General features: G+C 44.5%; 1 protein-coding gene and 1 pseudogene across 2 annotated transcripts in view; both read right to left on the bottom strand.

Annotated features, from left to right (window-relative positions):
• ASAP1 (ArfGAP with SH3 domain, ankyrin repeat and PH domain 1) overlaps positions 1 to 13,847 on the bottom strand; it is a 1,875,051-nt gene that overhangs the window by 1,728,878 nt on the left and 132,326 nt on the right. The window lies entirely within an intron of this gene.
• Positions 10,783 to 11,388, bottom strand: LOC146830720 (THO complex subunit 7 homolog pseudogene; annotated as a pseudogene).

The following is a 13,847-nucleotide window of genomic DNA, read 5'->3' as shown; positions in this document are numbered from 1 at the left end:
TAAGGTGTGGTTATTAACGGTTATGACATAGTGAAAGGGCAGTTTGTAACTGTATACTGAGGAATAAAGACGTACAATCCAGAGCTCCATGTGGAGCATATTCCTTTGCATGCTCCTTGGGTTAGGGAGCTTATTTTTCACCCAGTAAATTTTGGAAGGTTTGACCTGCTTAAAATCACCAAGGGGAAATTGTAGGGTCTGCGGTAATTACCGCAGGACTTGATATCCCGATCACTGTGCAAACAAGGGTTTTTAAGAGATTGGAATTTACTGACCCATTTGTGGGCAGGGCCAAAGTGTTAACAAAGTGTTAAGGGTTTGAAGGTAGCAGAGAGTGCAAGTATTATTCCTCTCAGTGCCCCCTGCTTCATTGTGTCCGGGAGAATCGTTGCTTTGTGGCCACAAGTAAATCCTGAGATGCATGCATACTATTTACATAGCTGTTATTACAGTGGTCATGACGAGCCCATTCACAAAGCTACTTACACAACTAAGTAAAAATTAGGTGTGCAAATGTATTTTTAAGAAAAACATTGCATTTTGGAATAGAAAATCTGGGGCAGTGGGATTTTGCCCTTGTAAATAGGATTCCTGTTTGAACAGATTAGCTCATAGTGGGGGATTTGTTGGCATTTATGATGATCCACATGCAACACATTGCAAGTATCTAGAAACTCATACATTTGTGAGTATTCCTAAATTTGTATGCATGTAGTTTTCCATACTGAAAATATGTAGCGATTTAACCCTCTCTAGCCAGGAGTAAATCCGTATTGTAAAGTGTGACTGAGGAGAGAACACCCACAAAACGCATGCCGATCCAGTAGAGATATCTCCACAGAATGTTTTTCCATGATGAAATTAAAAAAGTTATACACTGCAAATGTATGTGGAAATGTACACCCATTGATACCTTTTGGAAGCTGGTACGGACACAGATTCTTAGGAGTACTCCTGAAATTCCTTGTGAATGCCATAAAAGATGGAAATGTATTCCGAATTCAGGCTTAAGCTTTGTGAGTAAATTTTCAATTCTAAACCGGGTTTTTTTTTTTTTTTTAATAGTGCCTGATGAACCTTCCCCAAGTCCAAGTAGGACAGACATGATGGGGTGAAGAGGAAAACTCCTGAATTGGATATGCTATGCTGGTTGTTGAAGGTGCATTGAAGTGGATGAGAGTGGAGGCAAAGTTCAGACTGAGAACAGAGAATTCCATTTCAGAACAGCCATTGGAAACATTTTTTGACTCAGTGGGATGCCTGTGGGATGTTCGAGGGGAAGGTGGTGTTTGGTTGATGTAACGCATGTCTGTGAAGATCAACAATTGGATTTGGAAACTAGCTGAGAGAGACTGTAGAGTAACCTTTTTGGATACATTGAATAGGTCTTCCTAAAGTATGTATGTGCAGGTGGATCTCAGAAGGTTGAACAGCGTACTACTGGCAATGTTGGGGGAGGTGCCTGAAAATATTAGGCAGTTGACAGCAAAAGGAGACGATAAAAATCTTAGTTAGGAGCTAACTTGTTCTTATGTGGTGTTTGCCACAACATTTTGGTTCTTTATAGTACTCTGAAAAAAGGTGCTATTGTTACTCAACTCATATTAGCAACCTTAATAGATGGAAGGCTGAGTTGGTCCTAATGAGATTCTATCCTGCAACATACATGTTAAACAGAGGTCAGCAGCAACTTCTTAACTCACTGAGCTATATTTCTAACATGACAATATAGGCCACCCATAGATGCTGCTTAAATTGAGATCGAGGTGTAGGCCAGGGACAGAGGTTTGGGCAGCAGGCTTTACTAGCAAGGCAGGCATGGATATGAAAAAGCTGCAAGTCATCCCAGTACGAAACCATGAGATTTTTGTGCTGGTGTCATCTGCCACAGCCATTTAGTACAGTATGTTATAGTCGACTGCACTGAACAGGAAGTGAGGTCAATGAGGATTACTAAGGAGAAAACAGTAGTGGGCATGATGGCAACAAGTTGGGAAGTCAGATACAATTATATGATTTCAGTAGGTTTCAAGCGTGTGTTCTTTTAACCCAGGTCATTGATTAGGTTTCGTTTTATGCCAGCACTGGAAATCTCAAATTTGCCTAACTCAGGTTTGAGGATTTCAACCAGTACTGTTCTTTAGGTCTCACCTAGGCAGCGCTTGTCTTCGAGACATGCTGTATTCAGGATATGGGCATGAAGCTCCGCCCACTTTCCGCCCATCTTTTTAATTGGTTCCTGCCACTGTCCTTTGTAAATGGTGGCTTTTCATTGGTCAATAGGCTTACTAGTTCCTCCTTAGTACCGCCTTTTCTCTTCTTGTAACCTACCATGAGGACACCCTTTGTTACATGTGTTGTTACTTGCTACCTTTTAATTACGGACTCGGAGCACTATTTTCTTAAATGGCTTTCTCCTGCCTGCTTATTTTTTTTATGTACCCAGCGCGTCACACCTCGGCTGGAATAATGGCGGGCGCTTCTTTCTTCTGTTATTTGTGGAGCCAAACGCAACTGGATGCCTTTTTAAAATTGTTTTTATGTACCCAGCGTGGCACACCTCGGCTGGAATAATAGCAGCCGCACCTTTCTTTTGTGATTTGTGGCGGCGGACATGTCCGCATGACTTTTTTTCTGTTTATTTACATTTGCTACAGAGGTGGCACCAGTGATTTAGCTTTAAACATCTTAAGCTAAAGCATGGGTGCCGCAATTGCTTCAAAAGTAAAGAAATAGAAAAAAAATATTTCTTTACTTTTTAAGCAATCGCAGCACCCACGCTTTAGCTTAAGATGTTTAAAGCTAAAGCGCGAGTGCCGCAATTGCTTTGCAATGCAATAGCTCTTGCACTACTGAAAGTTTAAGCTATGGGCATTGCATTATTATTAGCAACACCAACAGCTCAAACCTACAGTAATGCGAGACTTATTGCATTGCAAATGCTTGTTTTCATTCTGGTACTAATTTCTTCCATACTGGTGCTTACAGTTGTTAATTAAACATGTAAAAAGTAAATGCCTGCAGTGTACAGTAAAACAAGTGACTGAAAGAAAAAAAGGACTTGGCACCACTTGAGATCTGTGAAGAACTTGCATGACAAACGTGAGCAACGATTAGTGTTCTGATCCTCACTGAGCCTAGGATGATGTCACTCAAGGGTTAATGATAGAATTGTATTATTTGCAATAAAGACATCTTAGCACGGGCTGTGGCATTTTAAAGATATGCCCTCCTTTTTGCATACGATGGTGCTGTTAAACGGTGTTGTTCTAATGGCCAGCTACTACTGCATCCTCATGGGAGTCCCATATCCTTCTTCCAAGCATGTGCTGGGTTCTTTGCAGGGAGTTGTAAACTACTGTACAAAAAAAATAGTTATTTGGTCAACCATTAGGTCACCGGCTCCGAACCTCTTGGGGTAAACTTAGGCATTTATCCTTGCAAGGCCAGTATTGTGCCTGAAAAGCGATAATTGCTGATAAACTATAACACAGGGACAAATGAAATGCTGGTTGGTCTGCTTCTCTTTGTCACTCTTAAGGTGTTCCACAGTACTGTGAATGTTTACATCACTGTTCCTCTCCTTAAACCAACTTACAAAGGCAGACTAATTTAACAAATTTACTCCAATAGGATAACTTCAATGTTTGGAGAGAATTTTCAACTTTTCCGAGGAAAACAGAGGGTGCAGCATTGCTCTAGAGAAAATATGTTGTCATATACGTCCCGGAGCCCTTCGATGCATAACACGCATGAATACAGATTTTCCACCTGGAACAATAGTCGCAAAGGGTGAACGCGATACAAATGTGGGTCAGCACATGTATCTCGTTTCACCTCTACAGCGAAGATATTTATAATAATGGGGAAGCCCTTTATCCTAATCCTCCACACCACTGAATAGGAGGATGTTCCCTCCTTGTTCTCACCCTGAAAACACATTTAAGCTTGCCTCTGACTAGGGTAATTTGCATGAATTTCTAAAATAGCAAACTACCTGCAAGAGTTATACAAATTCCTACAAACCTATGGCTGTGGACGTTCACCTACTTTTATACCATGACCCACCCATAAACTCCCACTGAAGAACCCTTAACTGGCAGAACTTTAGCTATTTATAAAAACACTTCCCAGAAGAACAATGCCACCTTATCTAATTCTGCAAACCATGAAGCTTTTAACTTTGAACATGATGCTGCATGGGCGCCCTGCCTACCGTGACGCTTCCTGTGGTATGTGTTTCCTGGCCACAGTGTCACAGGAAGTATGAAGGCATGGGGCCAGAGCAACTCACAAGTGACAAATAAAGCAACAGGCCCCATTAATGTCAAAAGTAACTGCGCTTGGTAGCTATTGATACTGCCATGTTCGGTATTAACTGGGTGCGGTACTGACGCCCCTTTCTGAGTTCTGCACCTTACAATGGGGAAGGATAATGTAATGCTGCATGCTTTCCCCAATTCCGAATTGGAAAACTCGAAATTACATAAATTCCACAATTATCTACATAGCAACATTTGTGCGGAATTAAAGCACTTGTTGCAAGAATGACTACAGTTCCAAACAGGAAAGTGGGAGCTTCTGAAAAATAATCCAGAGGATTTCTTTATACCCATTGACTTTCATTGAAGCGGGAACAATTTTGGTGCTCAAAATCTAAATTAAAACAAGTTTTAGCTTTAAAAATCCGGATTCCTCCCCCTCAATCGTGTCTTGTTGGCATGTATGACGCCCGAGATGGTGCTCGAGCCCTAGACAGACACGTTGATTAATTGCGTTGCCAATCAGAACAGGTGAAATGATATCTAGCTCTCTGAGAATGAATGACGCAAGGCAGCCTCTGTTTCTGCCCCATTCCCCATCCCTGGGAGGGGGATATTTTACATGTGTCACAAACTTGGGAGAGCCCAGGAAAGAGCTAGCTTTCCACCGTTTTCCTTTCATGGACAATGAGAGCTCCTTTCACTTAAGACAAGTTAAGTGCACGTGAGTAATATCACTTCAGTAGGCAGAATCTATGGTATTACATTGTAATATGTATATAATGTGTAACACTCCTGTTTGGGACACTGAGGTGTTTGCTCACACAGGTAGATGATACTCCATGTAGGATGTGTGACTGGACGGGTGCTGTGCTTGGTTTGATATGTGGGAAGTGTTTTCATATTGCGCATGGTGACACTGAAGTGCGGTTATTGTGCAATGGGACTAAGCGAATAATGGTGTAGGGGCACAGTTTAGGGCTAATAGACTGCTTGCAGCCTTGTCCGGCACGGCAGGTCCCATTATGGTGTCTTGTATGTTACAGTCCGCTTTGATGGTAACTGCACAGGGCTGTCCTTTCTAAGATCTAATGGAGCTCAGCAGGTATGGGTGACTCAGAAGAGGGTCAGAGATCTCCCAGCAGTGAACAGCAGATCTGTTCTGAAAGTCATTCCATGCCGATGCAGGTGGTGGGTAGATTGGCTAGATTTAGTGGACTGATCAGGGTAGTGGATTATAGGCAAGGCCTGTAATGGATCTGCACATATTTGGGATGAGAGCCAAGTGGCACAGTGTTTTATTATTTAACCTGTACTGGTTTACATTCGCCCACTGGACTGCTGAGTGTTGAAGTATTAATCTGGGTCCAAAAGTTCAGGATTCCAGGAGACACTGATCTGACCTTTGGATGGGCAGTAGACATTTTTCTGCAGCACTGATCTGTCTAGTGTGGCCCGCAGAGGAATGCTTTTGATACCATGCATAACTGGAAGCTTCCATATAGACCAAGGGTTTTAGTTTTCATGTCTGGCGAGTGAAACTAAGTCTGAGGTTGTGGTCTTCTCCCTGTGGACCTTAGCTGAGAAACACATGGAGGTGACTATTCTGCCCCACCCTTTCACATGGCTGAATGCTGAGTCCAGGGGTGACAGCGATCACATATTGAAGTATCTGTGGGATATATCCACGAGTAACCGTCCCACCTACTACATTGGCTAAGGCCCAACTAGCGGAGCGCCTATCCTGTGCTATATGGTGTGCTCAGGAGGGACTGTCCACACTTGTTGAGTGGCTGTGAGCTATGTCTAGGGACATAAGTCCTGTCCTTTAGTGGCTATGAGTCCTATTCAGGAGAAGTTATGCAGACCTACTAGGGTGGCTGTGGACTAAATCATAGGATAATTGCTATCCCCGCACTTTATTGAGGATGATACCCCCACCCCACAGGGAGGTCCTAAAAAAAACCTCAGAAATGAAAAATGGCATCTTTTAGTGTACCTATAAGATATACCCAAAGCACCTACTCTCACATTGTACTGGCTGTGAGCTAAACCCAGGACTAACTAAGCACAGGAGTGACTTTTCCCACCGTTTACAGGGAGTGTGAGCTATACAGTGGAGGCTACGAGTTATAATCAGGTGAAATTATGCTCACCTACTGGAATGGCTATAGGCTATACCATAGGAGTAACTCCTATTCACATCCGGTAGAATGGCTATAAGGTGTACCTAGGAGACACTACCTGCAAAGTGCTATGTGATATCCCACGAGGAGCTGTCCCCACCCTGTAGAAGGTAATGAGGTAAGCGTAGGAAGACACCTTCTAAAGTAGCTATAATCTATACCCAGCAGCACCTCCACCCAGGGAAAATTGTTCCCACCCTACTTGTGGCTCTATGACAAACCATCTTCTAGGCTGGTTGCAGGTTATAAGCAGGAGGGACTGTTACTACCTGCGGAGTGAGGCCAGTTTTATCATGGGGACTCCCAAGGAGCTAATCTTCCCCATTTTGCAGAGAGGTGGTGCACTGTAATTGGTGTGACTGAGTTCCCAGAAAGGCTGTGCACAGCCAAGGTTGGTATATATTTATGGGTTATAGGGAACAGATAGTTTATCTCATGGTCTGTTGTTAGAGGGGCAGGGTTCCTGGCCCCAGACCCTGCCAGGCCCTAACAGGCAGCATACAAAACCTGTCGCCCTGTACATGGATGCCCTATAGGTTCTGTTTAGGTAAGAGGGAAAGCCCTAACGGTCAGGTGACTAACCCTCGTAAATAGGAAACCTGGATCGAATAAGAGCCTCAACCCTAACAATCAGCTGATCTAAGTCAAATGGAAACCCTAACTCTAACAATCAAGTGGCCTAGGTCCTATGGGAACCATAACCCTATAAATATGGTGACAAGATACGTAAGGAAATAGCTGAACTCAAAAAACAATACTGGTGACTAGCGCTACCCGGAACATTCTAGCGATATATGTTTGCACACTTAAAAGTCCTGCAGTATGATGTTTGTAAAATTCAGTCCCATATTTGAACAGTTATAATCTGCAACAGTATATATACTTTTTACATCTGGCTTGACAGTGCAGTTGTGTGCAAATACTATTGTTACTAATTCTTTAAATACACATAGGGGGGCTTTAGCTCCACACGGGAGTATTGCTCTCTCATCTCATGATTTTGTACACTGAATCATCACACGGAACATTCTGTTTCCCATATATACAATGTATACACAAAGCAATCCTTTTGTGGTTTGTTTTTTTCATTACAACAGGTTCTTTTAATGTTTAATTATGAATCATGTGTGAGTCACACATACCTGAACACACAAATGCTTAGACACAAAAAAATGAAACAAGCTTTTACAAAACCTATTTCTTGGTTTAATGTGAAAATGCATAGAGATGCAGATATGTGCAAGAGCAGTTTACATGCATTAGTATATTAAACACAGACATACTGCCTATGCACGTTTCTTATCAACAGTCAGAAACAAGCATTTACAATGCAATGGTCTCGGCAATATTATAGGTAGAGCTATTGGTATTGCTCATTATTTTTTTATCATCTTTGTATCCCTAAATAAATGGCATTGTCATTTCTATTGGCATTAGCTTTTTTTTTGCATATGTGATACCTATTGCATTAGCAGAGAGAGAGAGTGCGGTAGTGAGATAGAGAGAGAGAGTGAGGTATTGAAAGAGAGAGTGAGGTAGTGAGAGAGAGTGAGGTAGTGAGAGAGAGTGAGGTAGTGAGAGAGAGTGAGGTAGTGAGATAGAGAGTGAGGTAGTGAGATAGAGAGAGTGAGGTAGTAAAAGAGTGAGGTAGTGAGGGAGAGGGATGTTGTGAGGTAGTGATATATAAGCATAGAGTGATGTTGTGATGTAGTGAGATAGAGAGAGAGGTAGTGAAAGAGAGAGTGAAAGTGAGTCAGTGAGATAGAAAGAGTGAGGTAGTGAGATAGAGAGTGATTGAGGTAGTGAGTGAGAGAGAGTGAAGTTGTGAGGTTGTGAGCTAGAGAGTGAGGTAGTGATGTTTTGAGAGAGAGAAGTTGTGAGATAGTGAGGTAGTGAGATAGAGTGGAGTAGTGAGGTAGAGAGTTATATAGTGAGAGAGAGTGAGGTAGTGAAACAGTGATGTAGTGACGGAGAGGTCAGATAATGAACCCACATCAAACGAACCCAAAGAAGCTTCAAGATAACTTCTCACACAACCGCTCAAAGATAGGAAGTATCTGTTACAGGTATGCTACAACATGAACGGGGCAGCCTCCAAGCCTTGAGCACAATATTTAAGCTCTTCCACCATTATCAACACAAAAAAATCCTTCGGCAGACCGGACAGTCCTCGACCTAACAACATGAATAAACGCTGGCCTGTGGGTCCCTTCCTCACACCTCTGCTGCTCCTAAGAGCCAATTAGATTGGTCAATCTAGCGATCACTGCCGAGTCCATAGCGAGGCATTAACAGTCTGAAGTGGGGGCAGCCAAACAAGGGGGCTAGGAGGACCCTCCCAGTGCCAGCCGACCTCTTGGACGGAGGGGTGCAGGGGGTGAGGGCCTACGACGACGTCATGCCGTCTTAGTAGGGAAACCACGGCCGTGGAGAGCGTCGCTACCGATGGCGTGAAGAAGGCCTTGCTTTACGGACAGCGACCTCTACAGCTTTGCCAAGTCTTCCCTTTAAGGCCTCAACTGAGAAAACGTTACACGGCCTTGTCCCCTCGCTAAAACGCTGTGAAGACCTATCACACAAGCACTAGGACCCGATAACAGCAGGTTAAAGGCCACCAGCGGCGCATCCTCCTGGGATGGACTATCTAGCTGGACCTCACCCTAGTGACGCCGGGAAGGACCGCGCAGCCAAGCAGCCAACCAGCATGAGGACTCAGCAGCAGACACGTGCTGGGAGAACCCGGCTGGGAGCCGCAGCACGGACAACCCAGCGCACACTGACACGGGTTAGGGCAGGACAGCGCCACCACCCAACACCATGACAGTGTCCCTCTCATCCCTCCCAATCCTCCCGCCCACGCAAACACGGATCAAGATTAGAAACCGTCACACAGAGAATCTGTGCTAGAAAGAGTCACAGCTGCAGAATACAACCTGCACAAAGTGCCAAGAAGTCAAATAACTGGCGAACGCCGTGCTATACAAATATACCCGATAAGATATTAAGACTCCGGAAGCGTTTGTATTTACCCTCGGTCATCGATACGCCGTGGGGTGAAGTTGAGCGCCGTGAGGCAGGGCCGGGCCACAGACACAGGGATGTTACGAGAGGCACACCCCTCAGGGAGCCGCCGAGCTCCACGCCCCAAAACTGGAGTAATTAGTATTTGGCTTTCGAGCGAGGCAGCCGTCCGAGTCAGGTTATCAGAGGCTGTGCTGGGCGGGCGGCCCTGGGCTGAGGATAAAGAGGCTTCCGGACAGGCCGGCTCACTTGCCACCCCGCAGCAGGGGGTGCTGTCACTGCCTCTCCACGGTGCTGCCTTGTACCTCTACACGCAGCGGCGACAACCAGACAAAGGGGACAGACAACATTTCACAAATCCACACAGGAGCGGAGAGAATAATGGCCTGGTCTCACAGCCCACCCTGGAGCCAGTAACAGAAGGCTGAGCAGAGACCTCAACCCCCAACCCGCCGCTGGCGCACAGAGCCGGTCTCCAGTCTTTCCCTCGCTTACTAGCAGGTTCAGAATCTGGACTTTCCCTCTCCAAACAACACAATTTTTGCCTTAGGCATACATTATTTAGATACAACATGTGTCTTCCCTGATGTGTATATTGTTTACACTAGCTATACAGCCTAGGCTTAGGGTCACCATCTTTTTAGGATACGATCATTAGATGATTTTGAAACAAATGGAAATAGCGTAGGCAGTCAGTGGTTAACCTAAAAATATGGCACGTTTTTCCCCCTTCGCCAAGGACCCCCTCCGCAAATATAGCAATTCCCCGCCAATTAGCAATCCTTTTAGGTTCAGTACATCTTACAGAGGAGGGTCTCACCCATTGCAACTAGAGTATGTCATTTGATCACACTTAAGGCAAGATCTGCATTTCTGCACTCAGTCTCTTGATATTTCTTCTCTCATCCAGTCCCCATCCATACCCATTGTTTATACTATTCTTATTCTAGGATTTAACCCTTGGGCCCTCTAATAGGAGTGTTACTTTTCATGTCGCTCTCCTTTGATTCTTCACCAGTAATTGTTTTCTACGTTTGCCCCATTTGATTGATCAAGTTGTTGCTACTGGTCCACCAGTGTATGTCCTTAAGCTCACGCCGTGTCAAGTCTCCAATTTGGATCAAACGAGGTCTACTCAAAGTTCGAGACTGGGGCAATATGTCTTGCAGATCTGACTTAAATCCAGCTTCCCCGATATCATCAGAGCTGGACATAAATGGTGGCAATGTGTCCTGCAGCTCTGGCTTAGCTCCAGCCTCCCCGCTTGGGTCCATTAAACATTCACAGAGCTGGGCATCGGAGACGGTTTTATCTCACGGTCTACTCTCACTCTGCGTGTGCATTTCCTGTGACTGCTCGGCCAGTTTCGCGTCGTTCTCCAGGGTCTGCTGTAGCTCGTGGATGGAGCTGAGAAGGACGTGGAACTGTTTGCGCTTCAGCTCCAAGCGGTCTTCCGTATCTCCTTTGGTTTGAGTCAGGCGCCCTAGCTCCTCGCTCAAGCCCTCTAGCTGCCCCAGCGTCTCGTGTCTGTCCGGGTGCCTTTGAATCACTTTGCCCAGGGAGTCGTATTCCTGTCGGTTTTTCCGAATCTGCTTGGCATGCAGGATCTGCCTTTTGCAGTCGGAGACCTTCTCGCGGGCTGCAGCAATACTGCTCTCTATGTCCGCGTACATCTGCTCATAATTGAACGTCTCTCGCAGGTTCATGTTATACACCAGAAGGGCTTTTCCCATTGCGAACTCACACTGCGAGACTGTGGTGAGCATCTGCTGGTAGGAGACGTCCCCGTCCTCAGAGTCGGAGTGACACCACTTCACAAAAGACTTAACCAACAGGCTGAGGCGTCGGTCATCACCGGCACCGTCGCCATCGATTAGGAGCCGCTTACGGATAATTTCGTCATCGGTGACAGCCCCCATGCCTTAGACGTCCTAAACCAAGAGTCAAGTAAGTCAAAGCAGTCACCGTAATCAGGCTATCACAACGCAAAAGACGCCGAGCTGCAAACTGCCACAAAACCACACGTGTTACAGAGACCACCAAAACAGAATCAGCAGCCCAGAATTATTTGCTGAAGTCACCCCTAAGCTCTTCTGCTCACTCTATCCGGTGAAGCCTGCCCCGGCAGCGCCGCCACCAGCACAACAACACGGCGCCGAACGGATAGATCCTCACGGCCAGACTATAGCAAAAAAATGGCGGATGGAAGCTTCAAAACTTTTTCGGATTCGGGGGCGTGTTCCTGCTGTTCTAAAAGGGCGTGGCTAAAAAGTGGAAAGAACAGCAAGGAACACGCCCCCGAATCTGAAAAAGACGGAGCCTATTGGGAGGGACGGCTCTCTCCTCCAATGGCGGGCCTCCGTTTAGGAAGCCAGCCAATGGAGGAGAAGCAAAAAGAGAGGCGGGCTAAATAGCCACTCTAGGAAACATTAAATCTTCCGACATCCGGTTCTGCCTTCGGCAGACCGGTAGTCCTCGACCTAAAAACAAGCAGTAAATAACAAGCAACATTGTTCAAAAGTCTCTGTTCAGAGGCTGTGACATGATGTCTGATGTCTCTTATCGACTCCTTTATCTTGATCAGTTTAGCCCCACAACCACGCTATACGCTTAAAATTGCTGCAACGAAAACTATAAAAGGAAACTTTTGTGTTAATCCAATATATCTGATTTTATAGAATATATGATTTCTAGAAAGCAATAGTTGGTCATATCAACAATACGAGTTTAAAGCCAGTAAGGCACAGATTAAGTGACATGAAAAATAACATTTGTCGTAAACCAAACTAACTCAGTCACAACTGGGTAGTTATAGCTAGGTAAGCTTTTCCATAGTAGGAGCATTTTTGGTTTGTCAATAACTTTGGCCCAGTTTCTCAAATCTTCACAAAATTTTCCAAACTAAAGTTCATCCACCTCAGCTCCTTCTCGGAAAGTTTCGGGGTAATCCATCAAGCGGGTGCCAAGAAAAAAGGAGGGGTCCCAAAACACAGAATCCCTATGCATTTTCCATAAACTTCTTTAAGACCGGCTAAGGCAAAAATTGCTGAACTACACTAAATTTGGCAGAATGCTAGCTCTTGGTCTCCAGGCTGAGCTTTTTGTGATTTGGTGTAATTCTGTTTATTCATTTTTGCGATATTAAGGGTCTTTTGCAGGAGTGCCAATTTAAAAAATGGAACATTCTCATTGCCCTGTGTTTTTTATTTTCCTTGGGTCATCTCAATCCCGCAGGAGTCACAGCCCCATGAGAGCGACTGCTCTGATTGGCTACTAGCAACATGAGAAAAATGTTGCTGCCAGCCATTACAGGATTCGGGGACTTAGGCCATATGTATCAAAAAAGAGTTTTGCGATTCTCAAATTGCGATTTTTAGCGAATCGCAATTAGAGAATCGCAAAATGCAATGTATGTAGGATTTGCAAAAAATGTTGCGAATCCTACATATTCCTTATTTGCGAATCGCAAATTGAGATTCGCAAATAAGGAATACCTTCCCATTCATTCCTATGGGCTAGGAGGCCCATAGGAATTAATGGGAAGACATTCTCAATTTGCGATTACCAATTAGAGAATCGCAAATTGAGAATGCAATTTCAAGGTTGCAAGGGTGCCAAAAGGACACCCTGTTGCACCCCCCTGAAATATGCATGTGTGCACATTTTGCACACATACATTCCCTAAGGGCATGTATGTGCTACATATGGCACTTTAAAAAAAAACAAAAAAGTGCTTTTTTAAAGAAGTTCGCAAATTACCACCAACTTGAAGTTGGTGGTAATTTGCAATTCCTTAAGGCCAAATAGCAAATTTCAGGTGCTTCCAGAATTGTATTTTAAGGAATCGCAATTTGCAATTCCTTAATTGCATTCCCAAAATAAAGAATCGCAAATTTTGCGATTCTCTATTTTGCAATGGCCTTTTAGGATGATGCATCCCAAAAGGCTTTTTCCCATTCGCAAACGGGCAGATTCTGAGAATCTGCCTGTTTGCAAACGGGAAAAAGGCTTGATACTCCTGCAACGCCTCCAACCATTGGGTCTGATTACGTTATTATTTCTTTGGGATGACTCTAGGGAACATGCTGCATCATGTACTGTATTGGATGATTTGACCGCTGCCTGCAAACTGTTTTTTATCTTTGTTTCCCTGTATGTTCTGCAGGTGTTGATTATTATAGTGGTAATAGATTTGGCTCTACATATTGTCCACTTATTCGTTTATGCCAATGTGGGGCTTCGGCCCGATTCATTGAAAAAAGACCAAATAAAATGTGTTGTTAAAAAAAAAAAAAGGCTTGATACATATGGCCCCAGGTCCCCTGTCCGTAAGTTGTGAAAAAAAAGATATATGGGGGCAGGCTAAGGATACCCTGAC

Source organism: Triturus cristatus, chromosome 5_1 (assembly GCF_964204655.1).
Source record: "Triturus cristatus chromosome 5_1, aTriCri1.1, whole genome shotgun sequence".
Classification (NCBI taxonomy): Eukaryota; Metazoa; Chordata; class Amphibia; order Caudata; family Salamandridae; genus Triturus; species Triturus cristatus.
Note: the sequence above shows the minus strand (reverse complement) of the source record. Positions and strands in the feature narration are given on the sequence as shown.